The sequence below is a fragment of the Podarcis melisellensis genome (genome assembly GCF_964234715.1).
Source record: "Podarcis melisellensis genome assembly, chromosome: 16".
Lineage (NCBI taxonomy): Eukaryota > Metazoa > Chordata > Lepidosauria > Squamata > Lacertidae > Podarcis > Podarcis melisellensis.
This window is the reverse complement of record NC_138533.1, coordinates 2048177-2071024: the sequence shown is the minus strand read 5'-3', so window position 1 is coordinate 2071024 and position 22848 is coordinate 2048177. Positions and strand designations below refer to the sequence as shown.

The 22848-nt window shown below is 45.0% G+C and overlaps 1 long non-coding RNA gene across 2 annotated transcripts; it reads left to right on the top strand.

Moving 5' to 3' along the window:
- Positions 1-4642: 4642 nt before the first annotated feature.
- On the top strand, positions 4643-5597 carry LOC309358911. 2 transcript variants are annotated; one of them, XR_014163666.1, is made up of 2 exons: positions 4643-4926; positions 5423-5597. It is a non-coding gene; the product is annotated as an uncharacterized lncRNA (long non-coding RNA). The 2 variants fall into 2 exon arrangements; XR_014163667.1 differs by having other exon boundaries at positions 4643-4982.
- Positions 5598-22848: the final 17251 nt, after the last annotated feature.

The window sequence follows — 22848 nt, the reverse complement described above, 5'->3', positions numbered from 1 at the left end:
TTGGGTCTATAACCCTGGGGAAGGTCTGTAGCTCGGCGGTTGGACATCTGCCTTGCACACAAAACGTCACAAGTTCAATCCCTGGTGTCTCCAGGTGTGTCCTGGGAAGTGCTCCTTGTCTGAAAGGCTGGGGAGGCACTGCCAGTCAGAGTAGCCAACACTAAGCTGCAGGGACCAAGAGTCTGACTCAGCGTAAATCAGCTTCTACGAGGAACTGAGATCAGATTGGGCTGATCCAGATTGAGCACCTCTAGATATGTCATCGCTCTGCCAAACCAGGTTGGTTGCATGGCACTGTGACATCACCCCTTTCGCTCTAGGATTCCTGAATGGTTGGTATCGCTTAAGTGACTAATTTAGGAAAGAGGAAGATGTAGTGTTTCAACAACCTGGCCGATGAGGTGATTCAGGAGTGGGCGGGAAGGTGGATATTCAGATATCTTCAGGTAATGGTCTGAAGGCAGATGGGGTTATCCTCTTGCTGAAGCTAAACTGGGCTGGGTCTGGTCAGTGCCTGGATGGGAGACCACCTGGGAAGCACATGCATTGAAGAAGGCCATATATATAAATATAAGGAAACAAAAATAAAATAAATGCGTGTGTGTGTTATTTTGTTAGGAGATACTGTTAGTAGTGCACATTCACACACACACACACACACACACACACACTCATGAGATGATTGTCATTTTGACTCTGGGCAAAAAGATTTTTGCTTTCTAGGATTTGTGGGCAGCACCAACGACATGTTGTATTGTGACATTTAGTATTATTAACTATTCATTATTAATGATTGATTACCAATTGTTAATTCCTCTTTCATATCCCGCTCAGAGTATGTGCATAGAAACTAATTGACCTATTATTCACATCTGTTAATTTCAGTCAGTCAGCTCTGACTGGGACTAGCATTGTATCAGATCTATTATTATTATTATAATTTAATTTAGTTGCTTTTTCACGGGGCATGACCCCAAGTGACTTATAAAATCATATAAAACATTGAAACCGAGTATAAAAGAAACCCAGAACAAAATGAAAACCAACATTATAGTGTGTGTGTTTATGTGTACTAGAACACAACTGATTTACGGGTATAGGGTGATATACAAATTTAGTAAGTAAAAATAAAAATAAATAAAAATTAAACGATAAGCAAGAAATAGGCTCAAATACTTTTTTAAGAACAATCCTGATGTCATTTTATTATTGTATTTCCACTTGGTTGCAAATCACTTAGAGATGTTTTGTATTGGTATGTTGCCGATGGTGGGAGTGATGTCCACATTTAATAAACCAAACTAACTAAAGCACCATGTTGATATTACAAGTTTTTATCCCCTCAAAAAACAGATTTGAAAAATATTTGGTGCAGCTATCCATGATTTGCACTGCCCTGCTTGCTCCTTGTGGCAAGATTTATTTATTTTTTACTACCATTATTTACGAAATGTTGTTGCTGCCTTTTCCAGGTTGAAATAAGAGTTGGAAGATGTCGGCAGAGCAAAGTCATCAGCAGCGGAAGCAGAGCCCTGCCCTGCCCCGTGCCCTGAGCAAGATGAATCCAGAACCCACCCTAGAACCAGAACTGCTCCACAAACCTGAAGAAGACCAGGAACATGACCCCCCAGAAACCAAAGAACCAGAAGATCTGCTCCAGGGAGAGAAGGAGCCCCAAGCAAGGAAGGAACCATCTGACAAGCTTCCAATGTCTGACATGGACAAGGAAGATAATCCAGAGCCCAAGCAGGGACCTCCATCAGGAAAGGAGAAGGAGGGCCCACCCCAGACTCAACAGGAGCACAAGGATACTCCAGCTTTGCCCCGTGCTCTGAGCCAAGAGTCCCTGAAGCCAACACATCCTCCTCTCCCTTCTCCTAAAGAAGCTGAAGGCCACCTCTGCACCCAGCCTCCTCCTCCTGTGGAACAGCACCAGCACCAGCAGAAGAAGCAGCGATCCCAGTGGCCCCCAAAGTAGTTCTCCTACAAGGGAAGGTCAACGGAGATCCAATGTACACATTATGATTTCTGATGTGGTTTATCGCCCCTCCTTAGGTGTTCTTTCAACTGTTTTTCTGCTATTGCCATCTTCTTAAGGCAGTGCTGCGGGGTAGGATTTCTGGAAGCTGGTGCTGGGGAAAGAGATTCCATGGACAGACCATTCATGGAGCTGTCTAGTGCATGAGACTCATAGGAAAACCCATACAAGCCAGTGGGTTGTGTGAATCTGATACTAAATGCAAGATTCCACCTTTGGCATACCAAAGTGGAGAACGTTCTCCCCCTCTATTTAATGACTTCTTCTTCTTCTTCTTCTTCTTCTTCTTCTTCTTCTTCTTCTTCTTCTTCTTCTTCTTCCCCGCACCTTTTTCCCCAAGGTGCCCAAGGTGGTATACATGGTTTTTCCCTTCCTCATTTAAACCCCCACAACAACCTCTGAGGTAGGTTAGAGTGAGAGGCAAGGCCTGGTCCAAGCTTACTCAGTTGGCTTCATGTAGCCAAATGGGGATTTGAACCCTGAACTCCCAGGTCCTTGTCTCAACACTCTAACCACTGCACCACACTGGCTCTCCTACACTACAAAAGCTCTCATAATGGGTTCTTTCACAGGATCTTCTCCAAAACGCTCCTCAAGTGGGGAAACTTTACACCAGAGCTAGTCTGATATTGCTTTGCTACATGGATACCCAACAACCAAAGTAAGTCTCTTTTGAAGAGACCTATGAACAAGGTGAGATTTGACCTCACGGATGTTCAGTTCAGAGCGTGATGCGTTATCTCCCTCTAGTGTCCATGGTGGATAAATTTGTATTAGCAGAATCTACTTGTTGAAACTTATCCCGTTCAAGCAAATGTATTGCAGCACCTGAAAGACTAACAGATCAGTGGTGGCCTGGAAATAACTTCTTGCATTCATTTTGAGCACGGTCAAGACCATTTTTTTTCCCCTCCCACTCTTAATGGTGGTCTAAATAAGTTTGCTTGTATTCATTTTTAGGACTCAGTCAAGATCAGGAATGTCTTCTACTATGGGGTGTTACACTACAAATGTAGCAGCAGTAGTGGTGAGAACATTAAAATAATAATAATAGTGAAAACATCTGTTATCACCAATTACAGATGTTGCAATGGGCTGCTGTGCTTCTCTGTTATGTACTTGAACTTTGCATATAAATTAAATAGACATTAGCCCTTGGCAGGCATTAAATAAATGTGTGAGGGATGTACAAGCCTGCTAGCTCTGCCTCACTCCTATTGCAATAGCTCTCCATGATTTGGAGTGTACAGCAGAGACTGATCTGTTAGGACAAATGGGGCTCTGCCCCACCAATCTCAGTCTGCCCTCATTCAGATCCAGTCCAGGAGGTGGCACTGCTGCTCACCTTTCTCCTCCTCAGTTTCAGTGTTGCCCTTGGCAGAACTCAGCACTGAGGAGGAGCAGGATGGGGAGAAAACTACAGTCAGTTGGCGCTGCCTGCCATTGGCTCTGGTGCCATCAACTGTCTCAAAACACAATGACTCTTGAAAGTAAGGAAGAGATCTTCAGGTTAATAGGAGTATGGGATCAGCAGCAAGTGCAAGATACAGAAGTCAAGATTCCAAAGAACATGAGCAAGGCAAGAGCTCCATCACTGCAAAGAAGCTATGAAGACGTCCCAACAACTGACACAGCCCTCCAGCCAAGTTTTTAAAGATAAGGGTGAGCTCACTCTCTCGCCTTATGGTCTTGCTGCACACACACACACACACACACACACACACACACACACGTGCTCTCCATCTGGATGGATGCATCTGATCTCACCTACAAAGGTTGCACCGGACTGTGTCCTGTCCCTATTCTCCCAGCTCTGTAGCCACCTTCTCCTCCCTGTCATGAGATTCTGCACTGTGCAGGAGGGGAGACAGAGCATCAGAACATGAGATGAAACTGCTGCATCAAACCAATGGCCCATTTAGTCTGGCATCCTTTTCTCATGGTGGCTAATTGGATTCCTTTGGAAAACTTGCCCAGGGGCCTCCAGAGGGTTCTGCTCCATGTCTCCCATCTTCCCTGGGAATGATGGATGATGCCAATGATAAGAGAGTGCTTTAGATTGTTAAACTGGAGCAAGCAGATTCTTAGAATTTCATAAAACACCCTCTACTATGTTCCTCCATCTCCCCACCCCCCATAATACAGAGGCCACACACCAGTTCCTCTCCATTAATCCATCGAGCCAGAGTGAGGCCTAGCAAATGCTGGTTCATGATCCTAAATGTGGCCTACAATGGGGACAGGAAATTCTGTGGCTCTGCAGTTATTGTTGGACTCAAACAGCCCCAGACAGATTGGCCAACTCTTGGAGATTTGTTTTTTAATTACATGTATATCCCAAAGGAGCCCAGAGTAGCAGCTGTACTTTGCCCCTCTGATCAGCAGGTGGAGCTGTAGATGGGAGCTGGAGTCTAGCAACATCTGGAAGACCACAGGTCTAGAAGAATCCCTGCTTCACAGATAAGAATGCCCTGAGATGTAGCAGTGGATACATAACCCAGATTTGCAATTACTCCCCGAAGTTACTGGTCCCACAAATCATTTAGTGGCTCATCCACTCGCACCTTCCATTGGTGGCCTTGTGATTGGTGGTTGCTTGGAGGTGATCTTTGATCTGCACGGGTGACCATATTAGCATCCATTCACATGCTTAGTAGAACCCCCATTTTCAACCTCCCTCATTGGCTAGATCCAAAGACCGCCATTGTGACATGAGTGATACTTCCATGGGGTATATTTTCTGTCTCCCACAACACACTGGGAATAAGTGTACGGAGGAACCTGTACTTGAAGGAGAACTTCCTCCTGGCTCTACCTGCTGGTCGGAGGAAGGAACTACAATCCATTCCATCCAGCAGCCCACAAGTCTTTTTGGCCCTGGGAATCAGGTGCAGTGGGAAAGCCAACTGGATGAAACTGAAGAATTCAAAGACTCACTTATGAAGTAGGCTGTTGCGAGCATACAAGGGGAGCACTGATGGGGCAGGGAATATGTAGCTGAAAGGTTTTGACTCCTACAGACCCCAAATCCCCACAATCAAAGAGGCAACACACTCCTGGCAGCGGCAGAGCTTCATGCTGGGGCACCGGGGGGCAGAGACCAGGTGGGGGCGGGGCTGGCCCAGAGCAGGTGGGGGGACAGCCGTGATGGCACCCCACTGGGATCACGCTTCCTAGGGCAGTGTGCTGCCCCCACACTCCTCCAGTGACTCCTAGTTCAGATGATGCCTAATTGAACAGTCCACCTCCCCCCAGATGAAAAGTCAACCCACAAGGTGGACCCCATTTAGCTCCACTGAGATCTATAGAGAACTTCAGCATCATTCTTGCCTCCATAAGATTCGGTACCGCAACTCTGACCCACCCCTGATGTTCTGTCTGTAGATGTATCTCGACTCTACTAAGCTATCTCGGGATGGACACATGATGGCAACATCAGTGCCTTCGTCTTTTTCCCCTGTCCAGTGTTATTTATTGTTTCCAATAAGTGTAATCATAAACTCTGTAATTTAATCTATCCTTCCTTCTGAAAGAATGATCAATAAATCACAGAGTATCACTTCGTTTCTGTCTCTCTTTGGATGCACGTCATTGCTTTGTAACCCACGGTCATGCCAAAAGCTTGGGACTCAAGGTGCAGTTTTGCTCCTGTTCCCCTCCCACAAAATGAGACGATACTCAGGGGCAGCTTCATTTGAGCATCAGGAGATAAGGGTCTGCTTGGTCACCTGGTGCCATGCTAACCCAGTATCCTATTCTTACTGTGCCCACCCATTCTGTGTCCAGGGCAGCTGTTTACCAGCTCCATCTGGTACGCAGGCTGAGACCCCACCTGCCCGCAGACTGTCTCGCCAGAGTGGTGCATGCTCTGGTTATCTCTCGCTTGGACTACTGCAATGCGCTCTACGTGGGGCTACCTTTGAAGGTGACCCGGAAACTACAACTAATCCAGAATGCGGCAGCTAGACTGGTGACTGGGAGCGGCTGCCGAGATCGCATAACACCGGTTCTGAGAGATCTGCATTGGCTCCCAGTACGTTTCCAAACACAATTCAAAGTGTTGGTGCTGACATTTAAATCTCTTAACGACCTCGGTCCTATATACCTGAAGGAGCGTCTCCACTCCCATCGTTCTACCCAGACACTGAGGTCCAGCTTTGAGGGTCTTCTGGCAGTTCCCTCATTGTGAGAAGCCAAGTTACAGGGAACCAGGCAGAGGGCCTTCTCGGTGGTGGCGCCTGCCCTGTGGAACGCCCTCCCATCAGATGTCAAGGAAATTAACTATCTGACTTTTAGAAAACATCTGAAGGCAGCCCTGTACAGGGAAGTTTTTAATGTCTGATGCTTTATTGTATTTTTATTGTATTTTTAATCTTTCGTTGGAAGCCGCCCAGTGTGACTGGGGAAACCCAATTATTATTATAATTATTATAATAAATTATTATTATATATGCCTGTGGGAAACCTACAAGCAAGACATGATCATAAGTGCACTCTTCCCTCCTGTGGTTTCCAGCAACTAGTATTCAGAAGCATTACTGCCTCTTGGACTTGCCGATCGGAAGGTCAGCGGTTCGAATCCCCACGACGGGATGAGCTCCCGTTGCTCTGTCCCAGATCCTGCCAACCTAGCAGTTCAAAAGCAACCCAGTGCAAGTAAATAAATAGGTACCACTGCAGTGGAAAGGTAAACGATGTTTCCATGCACTCTGGCTTCCGTCATGGTGTCCTGTTGCATGAGAAGTGGTTGAGTCCTGCTGGCCACATGACCTGGAAAGTTGTCTCCGGACAAACGCCAGCTCCCTTGGCCTGAAAGTGAGATGAGCGCCAACCCCATAGTCACCTTTGACTGGACTCAACCATCCAGGGGTCTTTTACCTTTTACCTTTAACCTTTACTGCCTCCAACCATGGAGGCAGATCATAATTATCATGGCCAATAGCTATTGATAGCTTTCACCATGAATTTGTCTAATTTTATTTTTAATCCCAAGTATGTGGCCACTACTACCTGCTGTGGCAGCGAGTTCCATAGTTTGTGCTGTGTGAAGAAGTCATTTCTTTTATATGTCTTGAATCTTCCAACATTCAACTTCATTGCATGCCCAGAAGTTTTAGTCTTGTGGGAGAGGGATAAAACCTTTTCTTTATGAACCTTCTCCAGGCCAGGGATCACTTTTATAATCTTCCACCATATCAACGCCTACTTTTTGTCTAAACCAAAAAGTCCCATTGGACCACAGAGCTGGGATCCTTATTTGTTTTTATCTATTTTTTAAGAATCTACATTTTTAAATTTGTTCTTAACAAATACAAAAACAAGAACTTTTTAAATACTGAAGTTCTTTGGCTCCACCTTCTGTCCAGACCTGGTAGCTGATGCCAGACTGGGATATCTGGATTCCCAAGGTTATGTGGTTGCATCATCATTTTCAATTACTCCAAAGTTGCTGATCCCTTTTTCTCAATTAAAAGGGCGGTGGCAGCTGATGTTCTCAAATCTTGAAGGACATCTCATCACCTTTTGCCACTCCCCTCTCAGGGGCGTTTTCACAGTTCTGCTTCTCATGGTTTGTTCAGAAGCTCAGCTGAGCTTTGATCTGCCTTACACTGGCTGATCTCCTTTTCTCTTCTCTTGTTGTTTTTGTTTAGTCATTTAGTCGTGTCTGACACTTCGTGACCCCCTGGACCAGAGCACGCCAGGCCCTCCTGTCTTCCACTGCCTCCCGCAGTTTGGTCAAACTCATGCTGGTAGCTTCAAGAACACTGTCCCACCATCTCGTCCTCTGTCGTCCCCTTCTCCTTGTGCCCTCCATCTTTCCCAAGATCAGGGTCTCTTCCAGGGAGTCTTTTCTTCTGAGTGTCATAGAATCATAGACTTAAAGAAACATAGAACCATAGAATGGTTGGAAGGGACCTGAATCCAACTGTCTGCAATGCAGGGATCACAGCTAAATCAAACATAAAAGATGGCCATCCAACCTCTGCTTAAACACCTCCAAGGAAGGAGAGTCCACAATCTCCCTCTGTCAGACAGCTCTCACTGTCAGAATGTTCTTCCTGATGTTTAGTCAGAATCTCCTTTCTTGAACCCATTGTTTCATGTTCTAGCCTCCAGGGCAGGAGAAAAGAAGCTGGCTCCATCTTCCATGTGACAGCCCTTTAGCTATTTGAAGATGTCTATCATATCTCCCCTTGGTTGCCTCTTTTCCAGCCGAACATACCCAGCTCCCTCAACTGTTCCTCATAAGTCTTGGTTTCCAGACCCTTGGTCATCTTGGTCCCCCTCCTCTGCAACAAGTTCCAGCTTGTCAATACCCTTCTTAAATTGTGGTGCCCAGTGCTGGACACAGTGTTCCAGGTGTGTCAACAGCTCTGAGCTAGATGGACCAGTTGTTTGACTCACCAAGGCAGCCTCCTATGTTCCTATGAATTTTCAGTCGGAGAAAGAAAAAGCAATTGGGGAATATGAATAAATGGCCTGAACTTTTATGTGACTATGTTCCTAGTGTTCACAGCAGCTGCAGCTCTCACCATCTGCCTGTCCCATGGGCTGGTCTCTCACATCTCTGTCCCTTTTAGTGTCTGAAGAGGGTGCTGGGGAGTGGTACACATTCCACAATGTACAGAAGTCACAGACCCATCAAAACATAAGGGAAAACTGGGGGATCATGCTGATGGCCCATCTAATCCACAACCCTGCTCTTACAGTGAGCAACCAGATACCCCTAAGAAATTCTCAAACAGAGGGCTCATCTACACTTACCTTTTATACCCCAATTCTAGGCAAAGCACTGTGTCCAAGAGCTTTCCCCACTTTTTTTTTGCCACGACACTTTCCCTGCAAAATCCTGCTGTTTAATGCTGGATCAGAACAAATGGCAATTCTGGTTTTCTGCAGTTTGCAATTTGGTCTGATTCACCAGTAAAGAGCAGGTTTCCATGGGGAAAGTATTGGCGTGGGGAGTGCTCAGTCACAGTGCTTTGAAGCTTGGATCTGTCTAGAAATGCAACAGAAAAGGAACTCTGGATGAGCCCAAAGTCATTTTTTTGTTTCAGTGTCCTTGTCATCTACTGACAAGAAGCTGAAGTGTGTGGAACTGAATGGAATTGCACATTATTTTGCTTCTCTCTTGTTCTCTCCATCCCATCTCTTTGTTGTCACCTAAAAACATCAGAAGAATCTCATAGGTTCAGGACAAAGAAAACCTATCTAGTCCAGCATGCTGCTCCCACAGTGGCCAACCAGATGTCTTTTGGAAGCCCTCAAGCAGCACACAAGGGAAACAGCTCCTGGCTCAAACTCCTGATGTCCCTCAGGTTCATCAGTAGGCTGGTGTAAGAGCTGCAGATCTTAACTGGCAATGTACTCCGTGTGCCAGTGTTGTAATCTCGGCTGATGCAACCTAATGATTTGGTTTGCGCCTCACGCCGTGACATGAGATAATGGCAGCTCCTGAGCTACGTGGCCCTTGCATTCCAAACCAGAGCGTCTTGGGATGAAGCCATACGGACATGGCAACCATACCACTCAGATAGCATCAATAAGAGGAGGGAGGAAGCGGCCAGTTGGTTGTGGGTCAATAGCCAAGCACTTCCTTCCTGTTCTTCTTCAGATCTATCCTCCACCTGCACATGTAATAGCAGTGGTGGTCTAAGTAGTGCCCTGCAGATGTTGTTGGATGTCTTCTGCTCCAGTCAGTATGGACAAAGGTCAGGGTGTTGGTTGTTGGACCCAAAACAGTGGGGGGCAGCAAAGGTCTCCCCACATGTGTTCTGGACTATAAATTCATTTTTGAGATGAGTGGTAGAATTTCCTAAGAGAGGTAAAGGTAAAGGGACCCCTGACCATTAGGTCCAGTCGTGGCCGACTCTGGGGTTGCGGTGCTCATCTCACTTTATTGGCCAAGGGAGCCGGCGTACAGCTTCTGGGTCATGTGGCCAACAGGACTAAGCCGCTTCTGGCGAACCAGAGCAACGCACGGAAATGCCATTTACCTTCCCGCCGGAGTGGTACCTATTTATCTACTTGCACTTGACGTGCTTTCGAACTGCTAGGTGGGCAGGAGCAGGGACCGAGCAACGGGAGCTCACCCCATCGCGGGGAATCGAACCGCTGACCTTCTGATCAGGCTCTGTGGTTTAACCCACAGCGCCACCCGCGTCCCCTCTAAGAGATAGTAGTGTTGCCTATTTCAGTCAGCCACTGACATTATTATTATTATTATTATTATTATTATTATTATTATTATTTCTATTTCTATACTTCCCCTTATCAAAAGATTTCAGTACAACAACAGCCCCACAGCAGATGTTAATGCAGGAATGGGCAGCCTCTGGACTGCCAGATGTTGTTGAACTAGAACTCCTATCAGCCCCATCCAGCGTGGTCAAAGGTAAGGGATTTTGGGAGTTGTTGTCAAACGAAGAATGTACTCCTTCATGCAGCACATCATTAAGCCATGGAAGTCATTCGCACAGAAAGCAGTGATGGCCACCAACTTTAAAAGATAATTAGACAAATTCATGGAGGAGAAGGCTATCAGTGGCTAGTAGTCACAATGACTACACTCTGCCTCCATGGTTGGAGGCAATAATACATAATAATAATAATAATAATAATAATAATAATAATAATAATAATATATTTGTACTTTGGTAGACAAACGCTTTAGCAGTCGAGAATTTTGGCTCCCAAATGCCATAAACCCAGCAGTGAGTGTTCCCGTTTGCAAACGTTCTTTTGGAAGCCGAACATCCAGCGGGGCTTCCACGGCTTCCAATTGGCTACACGAAACTCCTGCAGTCAATCGGAAGCTGCGCCTTGGAAGTCGAACATTTTGGAAGTCAAACGGACTTCTGGAACGGCTTCTGTTCGGCTTCCAAGGTGCGACTGTAATAATAATAAGCCACCCATTTGACTGGGTTGCTGCAGCCACTCTGGGCGGTTCTCAACAAAATATTAAAAACACAACAAAACACCAACCATTAAAAACTTTCCTGAGCAGGGTTGCCTTCAGATGTCCTCTAAAAGTCAGGCAGTTGTTTGTCTCCTTGACGTCTGATGGGAGGGCGTTCCACAGGGAGGGCGCCACCACCAAGAAGGCCCTCTGCCGGTCCCCTGTAGCTTCGTGTCTCTCAATGAGGGAACTGCCAGAAGGCCCTCGGAGCTGAACTTCAGTGTCTGGGCTGGAATACCAGGAGGGGACAGAGTGCTTTTGTGCTTGAGTCCTGCTTGAGAGTGTTTGTAAACAAAAATCTGCCCTTTTTTCCCTTATGGGGTATCCAAGAGCCCATAAAGAGCCCTTATGTAGGTTCCCTATTGGTAGGAGAAAATAACAGAGGCCAACCAGAGAATATTGAGAAGCAAAGCAGCCTGATCTTTATTGATCTGTTGCAACAGGGTCCTCACTCACCACACGCAGGAGGGAGGAGGAACCCAGAAGAATGGCGTGCAAGGCCTTATATAGATATTTTAAATTCCCTGCCCTGGAGCTCAAGACCACCCCTCCTTACATCATACATACATCACAGAAGGGGTGTAACCCAAGACCACCCCACACAAACATCATACCTACATCACAGAAAAGGTGGTCTACAACAGAAATTTGAATGTTGTTTTTCCCGTCTGCCAGGTTATCTGATTATCTTTCCTGATAGTCTGTCATCCATTAAAATGCTGATTACTCAGTTCCTGAGACAATGGGAAGGCTCCCTTGACCCCCTCCCTCCTTGCAGAGAAAACATTTGGTCAGTTTGGGAATCAAAAATGGTTTCAGGTCGGTCTTCCTGTGCTGATCTATGTACAGTGGTACCTCGGGTTAAGTACTTAATTCGTCCCGGAGGTCTGTACTTAACCTGAAACTGTTCTTAACCTGAAGCACCACTTTAGCTAATGGGGCCTCCTGCTGCCGCCGTGCCGCCGGAGCATGATTTCTGTTCTCATCCTGAAGCAAAGTTCTTAACCTGAAGCACTATTTCTGGGTTAGTGGAGTCTGTAGCCTGAAGCGTATGTAACCCGAGGTACCACTGTATGTGCTTGGTTGGTACATTTATGAACATCTATTATACATTGAAGACCTTAAAATTCTTACCACAAGCGTTTCCCATTGGAGTATCTGCTTGGCCATTGTGAAAACAGGGTGCTGGACTAGATGGGTCATTGGACTGGATCCAGCAAGCTCTTTTCTGATGTTACGTTAACTTCTGGAGATCACCATGTTGGCTAACCATGCTATATAGATGTGGAGAAGCCCAGAGCAAACACATTCCTCAATGACTTACTTCAACGCCGTTTAACTGTCGGATTATCCAGATGCCTTTGCCATCCCTCACTCAACAAGGAATACAGTCCTTCTACCCTCAAATTGTGAATAAGCACTAGGTTATTATTATTATCATTATAGCGACTTACAACCAAAATAACAGTTCTGAAACTTATTGCTCTTTGAGGCACAAAGGGCAGCTACTGGATTGGTTTGGCATAGTCTGCCATTGATCAACCCAACAGACTTCACAAAACAATCCCAGTGGACTGGAATTTTCCAGGGAAGCAAAGGAATGATGGCGGCTAGCCAAGCATGCTTTCATTCCCCTTCTTGAAAAATTGCTTCACATCTGAATGTGATATGTGCCAAAAATGGTTGGCACACAGCAGCACAACAAATTGATGTCCCCGCATAATTGCCAGGGCATGAAACTCAAGTTGTAACCCCAATTTAGCATACGGAATAATGTCTCTTCAAGGTGGCACAAGATAGCAGCCTAACTACTGTTGCCTATGCTCCGGTAACCTCAAGGTTAGATTACTGCAATGTGTTATATGTAGGGAACTCCCCAGGGAAGTCTGCCTGGCGCCTTCATTATACACCTTTAGGTGCCAGGCAAAAGCGTTCCTTTGCTTGATTTGATTGACATCCTGTGCCCTTTTAAAATGTGGGTTGTTGGTTTTTTTGCCCAGGGGGTTATTGTTTTTATTTTGATTGTGTATTTTGTGGTTTTACATTTTGATTTTATTCTATGAACCACCCTGAGACTTCCTGGTATGGGGTGGTATATAAATTCAAAGAAGAAGAAGAGGAGGAGGAGGAGGAGGAGGAGGAGGAGGAGGAGAAGAAGAAGAAGAAGAAGAAGAAGAAGAAGAAGAAGAAGAAGAAGAAGAAGAAGAGGAGGAGGAGGAGGAGGAGGAGGAGGAGGAGGAGGAGGAAGAATTCCCTCTTTTTGCTTGCACATGTTTCTTGTAAATTTACCCTGTTGTGAGAATACCAAATATCCTGCCCTTCAGGATACAAACCATTCAAATGTATCTATCAAATTAAACTACTTTTTTTTTTAAAAAAAGCAACACAATAAACCAGGGGTTGACAATGTGTCAGTTATGGGTGTCAAGGTGCCCACTAGAATGTCCTGGGAAAGGTCACAGGAAATAGCACGAGAGACATTGCTCTTTCTTTTAAGTTCTGTTAATCCATCTGGGAAAACTTGTCAGAACAGAAAATATCTTTAATCATTTCCAGAAAACACAGATAGTCAGTGCCTGCTATCTCTTGACAGGGATGCTGTTCCATAGAATAGGGGCAGCCACACTAAAAGCCCTGCTGTGAGTTGTTGCTTAATGGGCTTCTGAAATCTTTGGAAATACTCTACTGCAGACAACAGTGATCTACTGGGTGTATCAACATCAATTTCGTTGGACTGGACATGTTGTGCAGATGCCTGATGATCGTTTTCCAAAGCAGCTACTCTATTCCGAACTTAAAAATGGAAAGTGTAATGCTGGTGTTCAACAAAAGAGGTTCAAAGACTCTCTCAAGGCAAATTTTAAAAAATGTAATATAAACACTGACAACTGGGAAACATTGTCCTGTGAGCGCTCCAGTAGGAGAACAGCCTTTACCAAAGGTGTCATGGGCTTCGAAGTCACTCGAACTCAGGACCCAAGGGAGAAATGTGCTAAGAGGAAGGCACGCTTGGCAAATCCACACCGTGATCAACTCCTGCCCGGAAACCAATGTCCCCACTGTAGAAGGACGTGGGGATCCAGAATAGGCCTCACTTACGGACTCATTGTTAAAACCATGTTTATGGAAGACTCGGCTATGAGTGACCGCCAAAGAAGAAGAATACTGGGTTTATAAAGGATAAGGCAGTCTCTCGGGCAACCACACTCCCATGGGAGCTATTTTATCACTGGTGGTCGGGGCAGTTTCTCAATATTCAAAATATGCCCGCCCCCGCCCCCCCCCCAATTTGCCCACTGGCCCTTGCAACCACCTCATAGTGCTTGCATCTACTCAAAGTAGACACACAGGAATTAATCAACATAGTAAACAAAGGTCCATTGATTTCAATAGGTCTACAACAACAACAATCCTGCTGGATTAGGCCAGTGGCCCATAGAGTCCAGCATCCTGTTTTCACAGTGGCCAACCAGGTGCAGATGGGAAGCCCACAAGAATGACTTGGGTGCAACAGAAACTTTCTGCAACTGTGCTTCCCATCATTCAGAAGCTTACGGTCTCCGACAGCAGAGGCAAAACTTAGCTATCAGGCTTAGTAGCCATGAATCACCCCATCCTTCATGCATTTATCTTATCCTCTTTTTAAAGCCATCCAAGTTGGTGACCACCTCTAGGGTTATCTCTAGGGTTGGTGACCACCTCTAGACCACCTCTAGGGTTATATTTTCCAGTTACGTCCTACTCAGGTTTGACCCCAGTCAAACCCATGGGCATCCCTAATTTAAGGCCATCAGTGTCAATAGGTCTGTTCTGAGCAGGACTTACAGAAAGCATTCAATTCTGATAGATAAATAAGTAAATTAACCGCCAATGTTTGTCTGGGCTGTTTATGGAGTCCCATTGTCTGGAAGCCTTTGATCTCCTGCCTCTTCCTCCTGCTAAACAGCTGCAGGGTGTGACCTTCGCAGCACCTGCCAATTAGCCGTAACATGATAATTAACGATAACACAAGTTGGGCTCCACGTTCTCTCTTGGCGAGTCACTGGGTCTACAGCAGCAGGTAAAAATGTCTGTGTAAGGCTGAGAGGAATCCCATTTGCACATGCAATCATCTCTGCCTCGTGGCCACAAGACCGTTGCAGGAAACTGCATAAATTCTCTGCCCCTTCGCCTTGCTCCTCTGTTCTGGTCTGTGTCTCCTGCTCTCCTCTCCTCCTCTCCTCTCCACTGAGCAGGGTAAGTGTGATCTCTCCTCTACTCTTAATTGCTCTTCTGTGCCAGGCAGACTGTTGGATGAGGGTGTGGAGCCGTCCAAATGATATTTCTGCTCCATTTGACTTTGTAATGTCTGTCTGGAATTGCAATGAGAACGATGATCAGATGGGTCTGCTTCCTTATCCCTTATCCCTTCCTTAGACAGAGGTTCTTTCCTCTGAGAATAGCCCCTAGCTTCAGGCAAATGAGCTTGTCCAACCAATTATGTATTGGTAGTGGCAAAAAGTTCTTGTAAACTGAATTGAGTTTTTATGACAATGGATTGGTATATAAACCCTGGAAAATATATAAGATAAATAAGTCAATAGGGTGAGTTTGGTGTAAGGACTGGATGCTACAAAATGATCTTGGGGATGAGTGGTGATGGAATGAGTTTCCTCCCTGACCTTGGTGTCTTCAGGCATTAAAAATTGCATCTCTTCTCTCATCTACATAGCCTGAGTTTTGCTTCTTGGTCACATAGGTGTGTGACAGAATGTTGATAGTTCTCTCTCTCGTTCATGTTTGCCCTCCATCATATTTAACCCAACAAATGGAATTATATTAATATATTTCTTAATGATTTAGGGTGTTATCCACTCAAGTAATTCTCAGGGTAGATTTGAAATACACTCGTACCTTGGTTCTCGAACAAGTGTGGCTTCCGATTGGCTGCAGGAGCGTCCTGCAGCCAATTGGAAGCCGCGGAAGCCATGCCGGACGTTCAGCTTCTGAAAATCGTTCAAACACTGGAACACTCCCTTCTGGGTTTGAATTGTTTTGGAGCCAATTTGTTTGGGAGCCAAGGCGTTCAAGGCTCTCGCTATTTGTTAGGAAGGCTGAAGAGCCTCTTTCTGTTCTTCCCTTGGGAAATATTAATACAGGGACAGATTTGTCCAGTTTTCTAAGCTATTGCTTGTTTAAGCAGTAAACTTGATTTTTTTTAATGTAATATTTTATTAGATTTTAAAGATAAAAGATGCAGAAAAGACAAAAGTACAAAAGTACAAAATCACAGAATACAAAAATACAAACATTAAAGCATAAAAAAGAAAAAAAATAGAAATAAAAAAGACACTTACGAGGAAAAAAGAAAAAAAGAAAATACAAAAATCCTTTTTAAAAAAAAATTCTCATCTTTGATTAACTTATTTTCCCGACTTCCTCACATCTCCCTTTTTTGTATCCCTTTTAAAATTTGGTTCAGCAAATTAATTAAATTTAATTGTTCAATTTGTCTATTTATCTATTATGAGTCCAATCTTAACCTTGTTACTAGAACCCCTTCAATTCAAATCAATGCCGTCAACATTCAAAAATTTTACAATGTTTCTGTAAATAAATTTTAAATTTCATCCAGTCTTCTTCCACCAACTCTTCTCCCTGATCTCGGATTTTTAAGCCCCTTTGTGGGAATAAATGCTGAGTTTACTGGAACAGCGTCCAGGTCTTGACTTACAAGTTGATGTTCCTTCTATGAAATACACAAGAGATTGTAAAGAAAAAGACTATGTCTATATTTGTCGGCTTATTGTGGTCCTTGGTGATATATTTTCCTGTGACTTTGCTTTGTGCTGTTATATCACCACCTCTGCATTGTCTGTCGCAGCGCTTCAGGGTCTCGGGCAGGTGGTCTCTTCTGGCCCTTCCTGGACATGAGAGGGGTTGACCCCAGGACCTTCTGCATGCAAGACAGATCCTCTACCACCGAATTGTGGCCCTTCCCCACTTAATGGCAGATGGGTTTTGTGGGTTGGGAAAGAGTTGATGGGGGATATTAGGGGAGGGGACCCCATTAAGGTGCAGAGAGAGAACTTTAAATTAAAAGAATATAGGAATTTGCCACCATGTGGTGGATAGCTCCTAGCTTAGAAGGTCTTTAATCATTCTACAGTGGCACCTTGGTTCTCAAACTTAATCCGCTCTGGAGGTCCGTTCCAAAACCAAAGCGTTTCAAAACCAGGGTGTGAGTTCCCATAGAAAGTAATGCAAAATGGATCAATCCGTTCCAGACTTTTAAAAACAACCCCCAAAACAGCAATTTAACATGAATTTTACTATCTAACAAAACCATTGATCCATATCATGAAAGCAATAAACAATGTTCTGCAGTCACACAATCAATCGATAGCTGAACTGAGTTCCACACAGTCACAAAAACAACAAAGAAGAGAGCCACAAAAACACAAATACCAAAAACAGACAGACCTCAACATAACACTCAAATTGGAAGAGTAACATTCAAAATGGAGCACATTCGACTCCTGAAAGAAGTTCGCAAACTGGAACACTTACTTCTGGGTTTGCAGTGTTTGGGTTCCAAGTTGTTTGAGTACCATGGTGTTTGAGAACGAAGGTACCACTGTATAATCCTTGCAATAGTTTTCTGTATAAAATGGCATCAGTGCACTCAGCACGCTTGCCTGGGTCAGCAAAACAGGATATAGGATGAGTGGGCATTTTGCATTCCTGTTCAGGGTTTGACACCCGTTCCCAGAACAATAGAACAATGGGTTTCAGCATTTGAGCTGTCGTGCCTGTGATGCACATGGGCTTGTTCACCTTCTTCCACTCTGCAAAGGCAGGGGGGTGAACCCATGAATCTAGACACTTCATAGATGAGATCTGCTGGTGCCGGGAGGAAAAGAGGAAATCCACACAGGAAGAGAGGGAAAGGAAGAAGTGTGCTGCAATGGTTGGAGCATTGTCCGAAGCTGAGAGGAGGACTGAGTTGGAATCATCATAAGAACATAAAACAGCGGCTAGGATTTTGCTAGTACAAAGACAGAAGAGCGCGAAAATACCAACTAAAGAAGAATGGCAAAGAAAACTGATGGAATACGCTGAAATAGCAAAATTAACGGAAAGGCTTCGAGATAAAGACAATGGAGATTTTAAGAAAGACTGGGAACCATTTATGTTATATATCTACAGAATCAATGTAAAGAAATGGACTCACTTGCAGGGTTTGATTTGCAATTAACAAAACAAATATAGAAATAGAAATATGATGTTAGAATGATAAGAGAATAATAATTATTTTAAAAATCTTAAAGGATAAGAAATAACCAATAAGCAGGGAGAGATAATTCATCAAAAAAAACCAGAAAAGGAAGTTGAGGGAAGTCACTGGGGGGTTGGGGACCTATTGTTGTTGTTCTTTAGTCATTTAGTCATGTCCGCCTCTTCGTGACCCCCTGGACCAGAGCACGCCAAGCACTCCTGTCTTCCATTGCCTCCCACAGTTTAGTCAAACTCATGCTGGTAGCTTTGAGAACACTGTCCCACCATCTCCTCCTCTGTCATCCCCTTCTCCTTGTGCCCTCCATCTTTCCCAACATCAGGGTCTTTTCCAGGGAGTCTTCTCTTCTTATGAGGTGGCCAAAGTACTGGAGCCTTATTTGCAATGGGCTTTGTATAATTCCAATTGCAACTGTATGGTCTGACTGCCTCCTGTTTTCTCTCTCCCAGGTTGCCTGTCGCTGAACCACCAGCCCCCCAAGATGTATTGCTACGAGCAGCAGTGTAAGCAGCCATGCCTACCGCCCCCTATTTGCCAACAGAATACCGGCATCAAAGGCATGAAAGGGTACAGACCTCAGAGCCAGCAGCCATACATCCCACCATGCTCTCCCCAGTGGCAAGATACCTGCACACCTGGGTACCTCCAGTCCCCTTACGCTCCACAGAGCCCCCAGAGCTATGCACCAGAATACATACAGCCATGCTCTCCCCAGTCATGCTATGAACCTCAAAGCACACAGTCTTGCTCTCCACAGACCTACGGCGCACCATGCATCCCAGTCTGCTACCCGCAGGCCCAGAAGTGTGTGCCACCTCAATGCAACCAGTCGTGCTACCCGCCACAGCAGAAATCGCTCAGCTCTTCGCAGTACACCCAGCAGACCTGCTGCTCCCCGTGCAAATCGGCCACTTTTAGCTGCCAGCAGTCATGCGTTGCCCAAACCACACAGCAGTGCACTCCGAAAGGCAGTGGGCAGTGGGTTTCCCAGCAGAGCACAATCCAGTGTTCGCCGGCATGCGCAACAAAAGGAGACTGGCTGTGCGCAACCAAAGGAGGCCAACAGTGCGTGAGTCAACAGTGCATCACCAAAGGAGGCCCCTGTAGCCAACAATATTCAAGCAAGGGCCAACAACAGTGGCCAAGTGGTATGACGAAGGGAGGGCCGGTCTACTCCACGAAGACCGGCCAGAAGTATTCGAGAAAGGGAGGCCAATTCTTTGGGCCACAGCAATGCAAAACCCAAGTGAAAATATCAAGCAAGGGTCAGAAATATTGTTCCGCTGGTAAGTGGCCCTTTTAAAGCAAAGGCAAGCTGGGAACATTTGCAGCCAAAGGTGGAACACGTTACTACGCACATGGATAAGGGCTTCTTCTTCGCATGACGCATTATTTGCTTGTGGAACTCAACACCACAGGATGTGGCTTCAGGGTTGTTGTTGCTTTTAAATAGATGAGTATTTTGATAAATACTCATGGTATTACAATAGGTTGAAAGCAGCATAAAGTTTATCGTTAAATGTATCGTTCCGAAACTTTACAAAAATGTCAATTTTCACATAAGCCTGTTAGGCTGGTTTATATGTATTGTTTTCTAATAAGTTAGTTTAATCATAGTTACTATAGTCCAGATTTGGATACAGCAGGAGATATAGGCTTCCCCAGTTTTTTAGCTGTCTTAATCTTAGAAGCAGATTAAACGCTTTCTGAAAGAAGGTTAGAAAATGGAAGGCTGTTCTAGACCTCAGGAGTTGTTAAAAGTGGGGTACAGACAGGAAGAAATGGGTTATGGGGTAAAGAAGGAATGTGAAGAGTAAGAAATTGAGAGCTGGTAAAGTCTAGAAGTCTAGAAGTTTTGTATGATGAGATAAGGCTTGAATTCAGAGCTTAAAGAAGAATTCTCATCTCCTTTTCTGATGTACATGTTCTGGAAAATATAAGAACGTAAAGACATCCCTCTTGTATGAGAATATATGTCCATATATGGGACACTTTTTTTTTTTTTAAGCTGAGTAGCAACAGGGAGTCAGTGGTGAGGCAAAAGACCCTGGGCCCAAGCACACCTGCATATTGTATAAAGGTGCAAAGCCCTTCTTTCGCACCCTGTGAAACATAAATGTACAGAGTTATTTAAAAATTGGGCAACAGGGCGCCACCCGCCCGTGACTCCCGAGCCTTCCCTGATCTACTTCCCCCGTCCCCCTTTGTTTTGACAGATCAGGGGAGGCTCGGGAGTCACGGGCGGGCAGCCAGGAGGAGCCAGCCTGGTAGCGCAGTTGGCTCTGGCTGGCTTCAGGAGCTCCTCGCTGCTGTGGCGCAGGGAAAATGGTGGGTGCCATGGCAGTGGGCAGCTCCTGAAGCCAGCCAGAGCCAACTGGGCTAACAGACGGCTCCAGGCTGCTAAGGCTGCTGCTGCCACATTTCCCAGGGACAGATTTGGAAATCTGGGGACATTCCGGGGATGGAATTTGTCCAGGGACAGATTTGCAAATCCGGGAACTGTCCCCGGGAACCGGGGACGTCTGGTAACCCTAAAGTAGATGCTCCACTGGGAAGCACCTGAGCACAAGAGCGCCCTCCTCACTTGCGATTCCCAGAAACAGAGACTGAGATTGACTGCCTCTGGAACTGGAGGTTCTACTGAGCCAGAAGTCTCTCCTCCTTGAGTTTGCCTATTTGTCTTTTAAAGCTCCCTGAGCACCCCAAGGATTAAGCGAGACTCTGCTGCATCGAAAGGCCAGAGGCCTGTCTACACCCTCTCTTTTTTTAAATAGTATTTATTAAGTTTTACAATTTTATATTCATCACATTCATCATGATCACAAAGAAAGAGGGGGGAAATCCCAGTCTCTCCCCCCCCCCAGTGACTTCCCTCAACTTCCTTTTCTGGTTCTTTAAATGTTTTTTTCTCCTGCTTATTTTATTTTATCTTAACATTGTAGTCGTTAAATTAAGGAATGGCAAATTTTTGTACCATATTTTTTTTTCCAAATTACATCTTACTCTTTGTTATTCTCCAGTTCTTACAACTTAGCTTCTGTTTTTGTTTTTCTTAATTGTAAGTGTTTACTCAAAGTCCGCTTCTTTACAGTGTTTTTTGTAAATACAACATAAACGGTTCCCAGTCTTTTTTAAAGCATCTACAGTGGGACCTCGGGTTGCGGGCGTAATCCGTGACGGAGGCACGTCTGCAACCCACAGCATTCGTAACCTGCAATGCCACGTCTGCGCACGTGCGTGATGCGATTTGGTGCTTCTGCGCATGCGCAAGCAGAGAAACCCGGAAGTAACCCACAGCGTTCGTAAACTGCAGTGCCACGTCTGCGCACGTGCGTGATGCGATTTGGTCTTCTGCGCATGCGCGAGCAGAGAAACCCGGAAGTAACCCTTTCCGGTACTTCCAGATTTCCCGCGGTCCAGATTTCCCGTGGTCCGCAACCTGAAAACAGGTAACCTGAAGCGCTTGTAACCTGAGGTACCACTGTATTGTCCTTTTCTCTGTGTCTACACTCTCATCCTGTGGCCAAACAGTCGCTTTTGAGAAACCATAAGAATGAGAGGAACGACACAGCTTGGGTTCCCATCTTCAACCAAAGTCTTCAACCAACTTTGGTTGAAGTCAACCAAAGTCAAGAGAGCAGCACATGAACACATATTCTTGGGTGGGGGAAGGAGAGAGGAACTCTCCTTGCTGTAACGTGCTGCTACATCAATGGGTTTACTTTGGCTAGGATATCTGGGTGGGTGGTAGACAGCTGCCCATCAAACTGCAGAATGTTATTATGTAAATGCTGCTGGGCTGGGTTGGGTTGGGATGGAAGGCTGAAGGCAGCCAACCAGCTGATAAATGACTGATAAAAGAGGAAACTGATACAACGCTATATTTTATCAGCTACTTTAAAATGATTTATCAGCTACTTTAAAATAAGGCTGCATTTTAAATTGCATTTTAACCTGTATTTTAAATTGCCCCCCCCTTTTCTCCTATTATGTTTTTACTGTGATTTTATGGGTGTTAGCCGCCCTGAGCCCAGCTCTGGCCGGGAAGGGCAGGGTAAATAAAATGTATTATTATTATTATTATTATTATTATTATTATTATTATTATTATTATTATTTTATTCTGTCAAGAGGCACACGAGGGGCTCATTTTGATAACATTTGCGTAAGGGAAAAGTACATGTATTTGTGTCTGCATTCCTGTTTTGACTTTCGTGTCAAAAGTTTGTGTCTCACCTTTCCATACTACTTTGTGCACTAACAATGTCCAAACCTGTGTTAAATTTAATTTTATTCAAAGCCCACTGTTGTTATTTTTAAGTCCCTTCAGATGTAATGTTGGCAAAGAGTCTCAGCAGCAGTTTTGTGGTTGTTGCTGTTGTTACCACCACCATCATTGTGATGCATCCCATCATTCCATATTCATGCGGGCAAGAACTCGGGTTGTAAAACACATTCCTTACACACAGATGGTTCCAGGTTTGATCCATATGATCTTATTTTTGCCCTTGAACTTAATTGTTTTCTTTCTGAACATACCATTATCATCACTTCATGGTAATGAACTCAGTTACT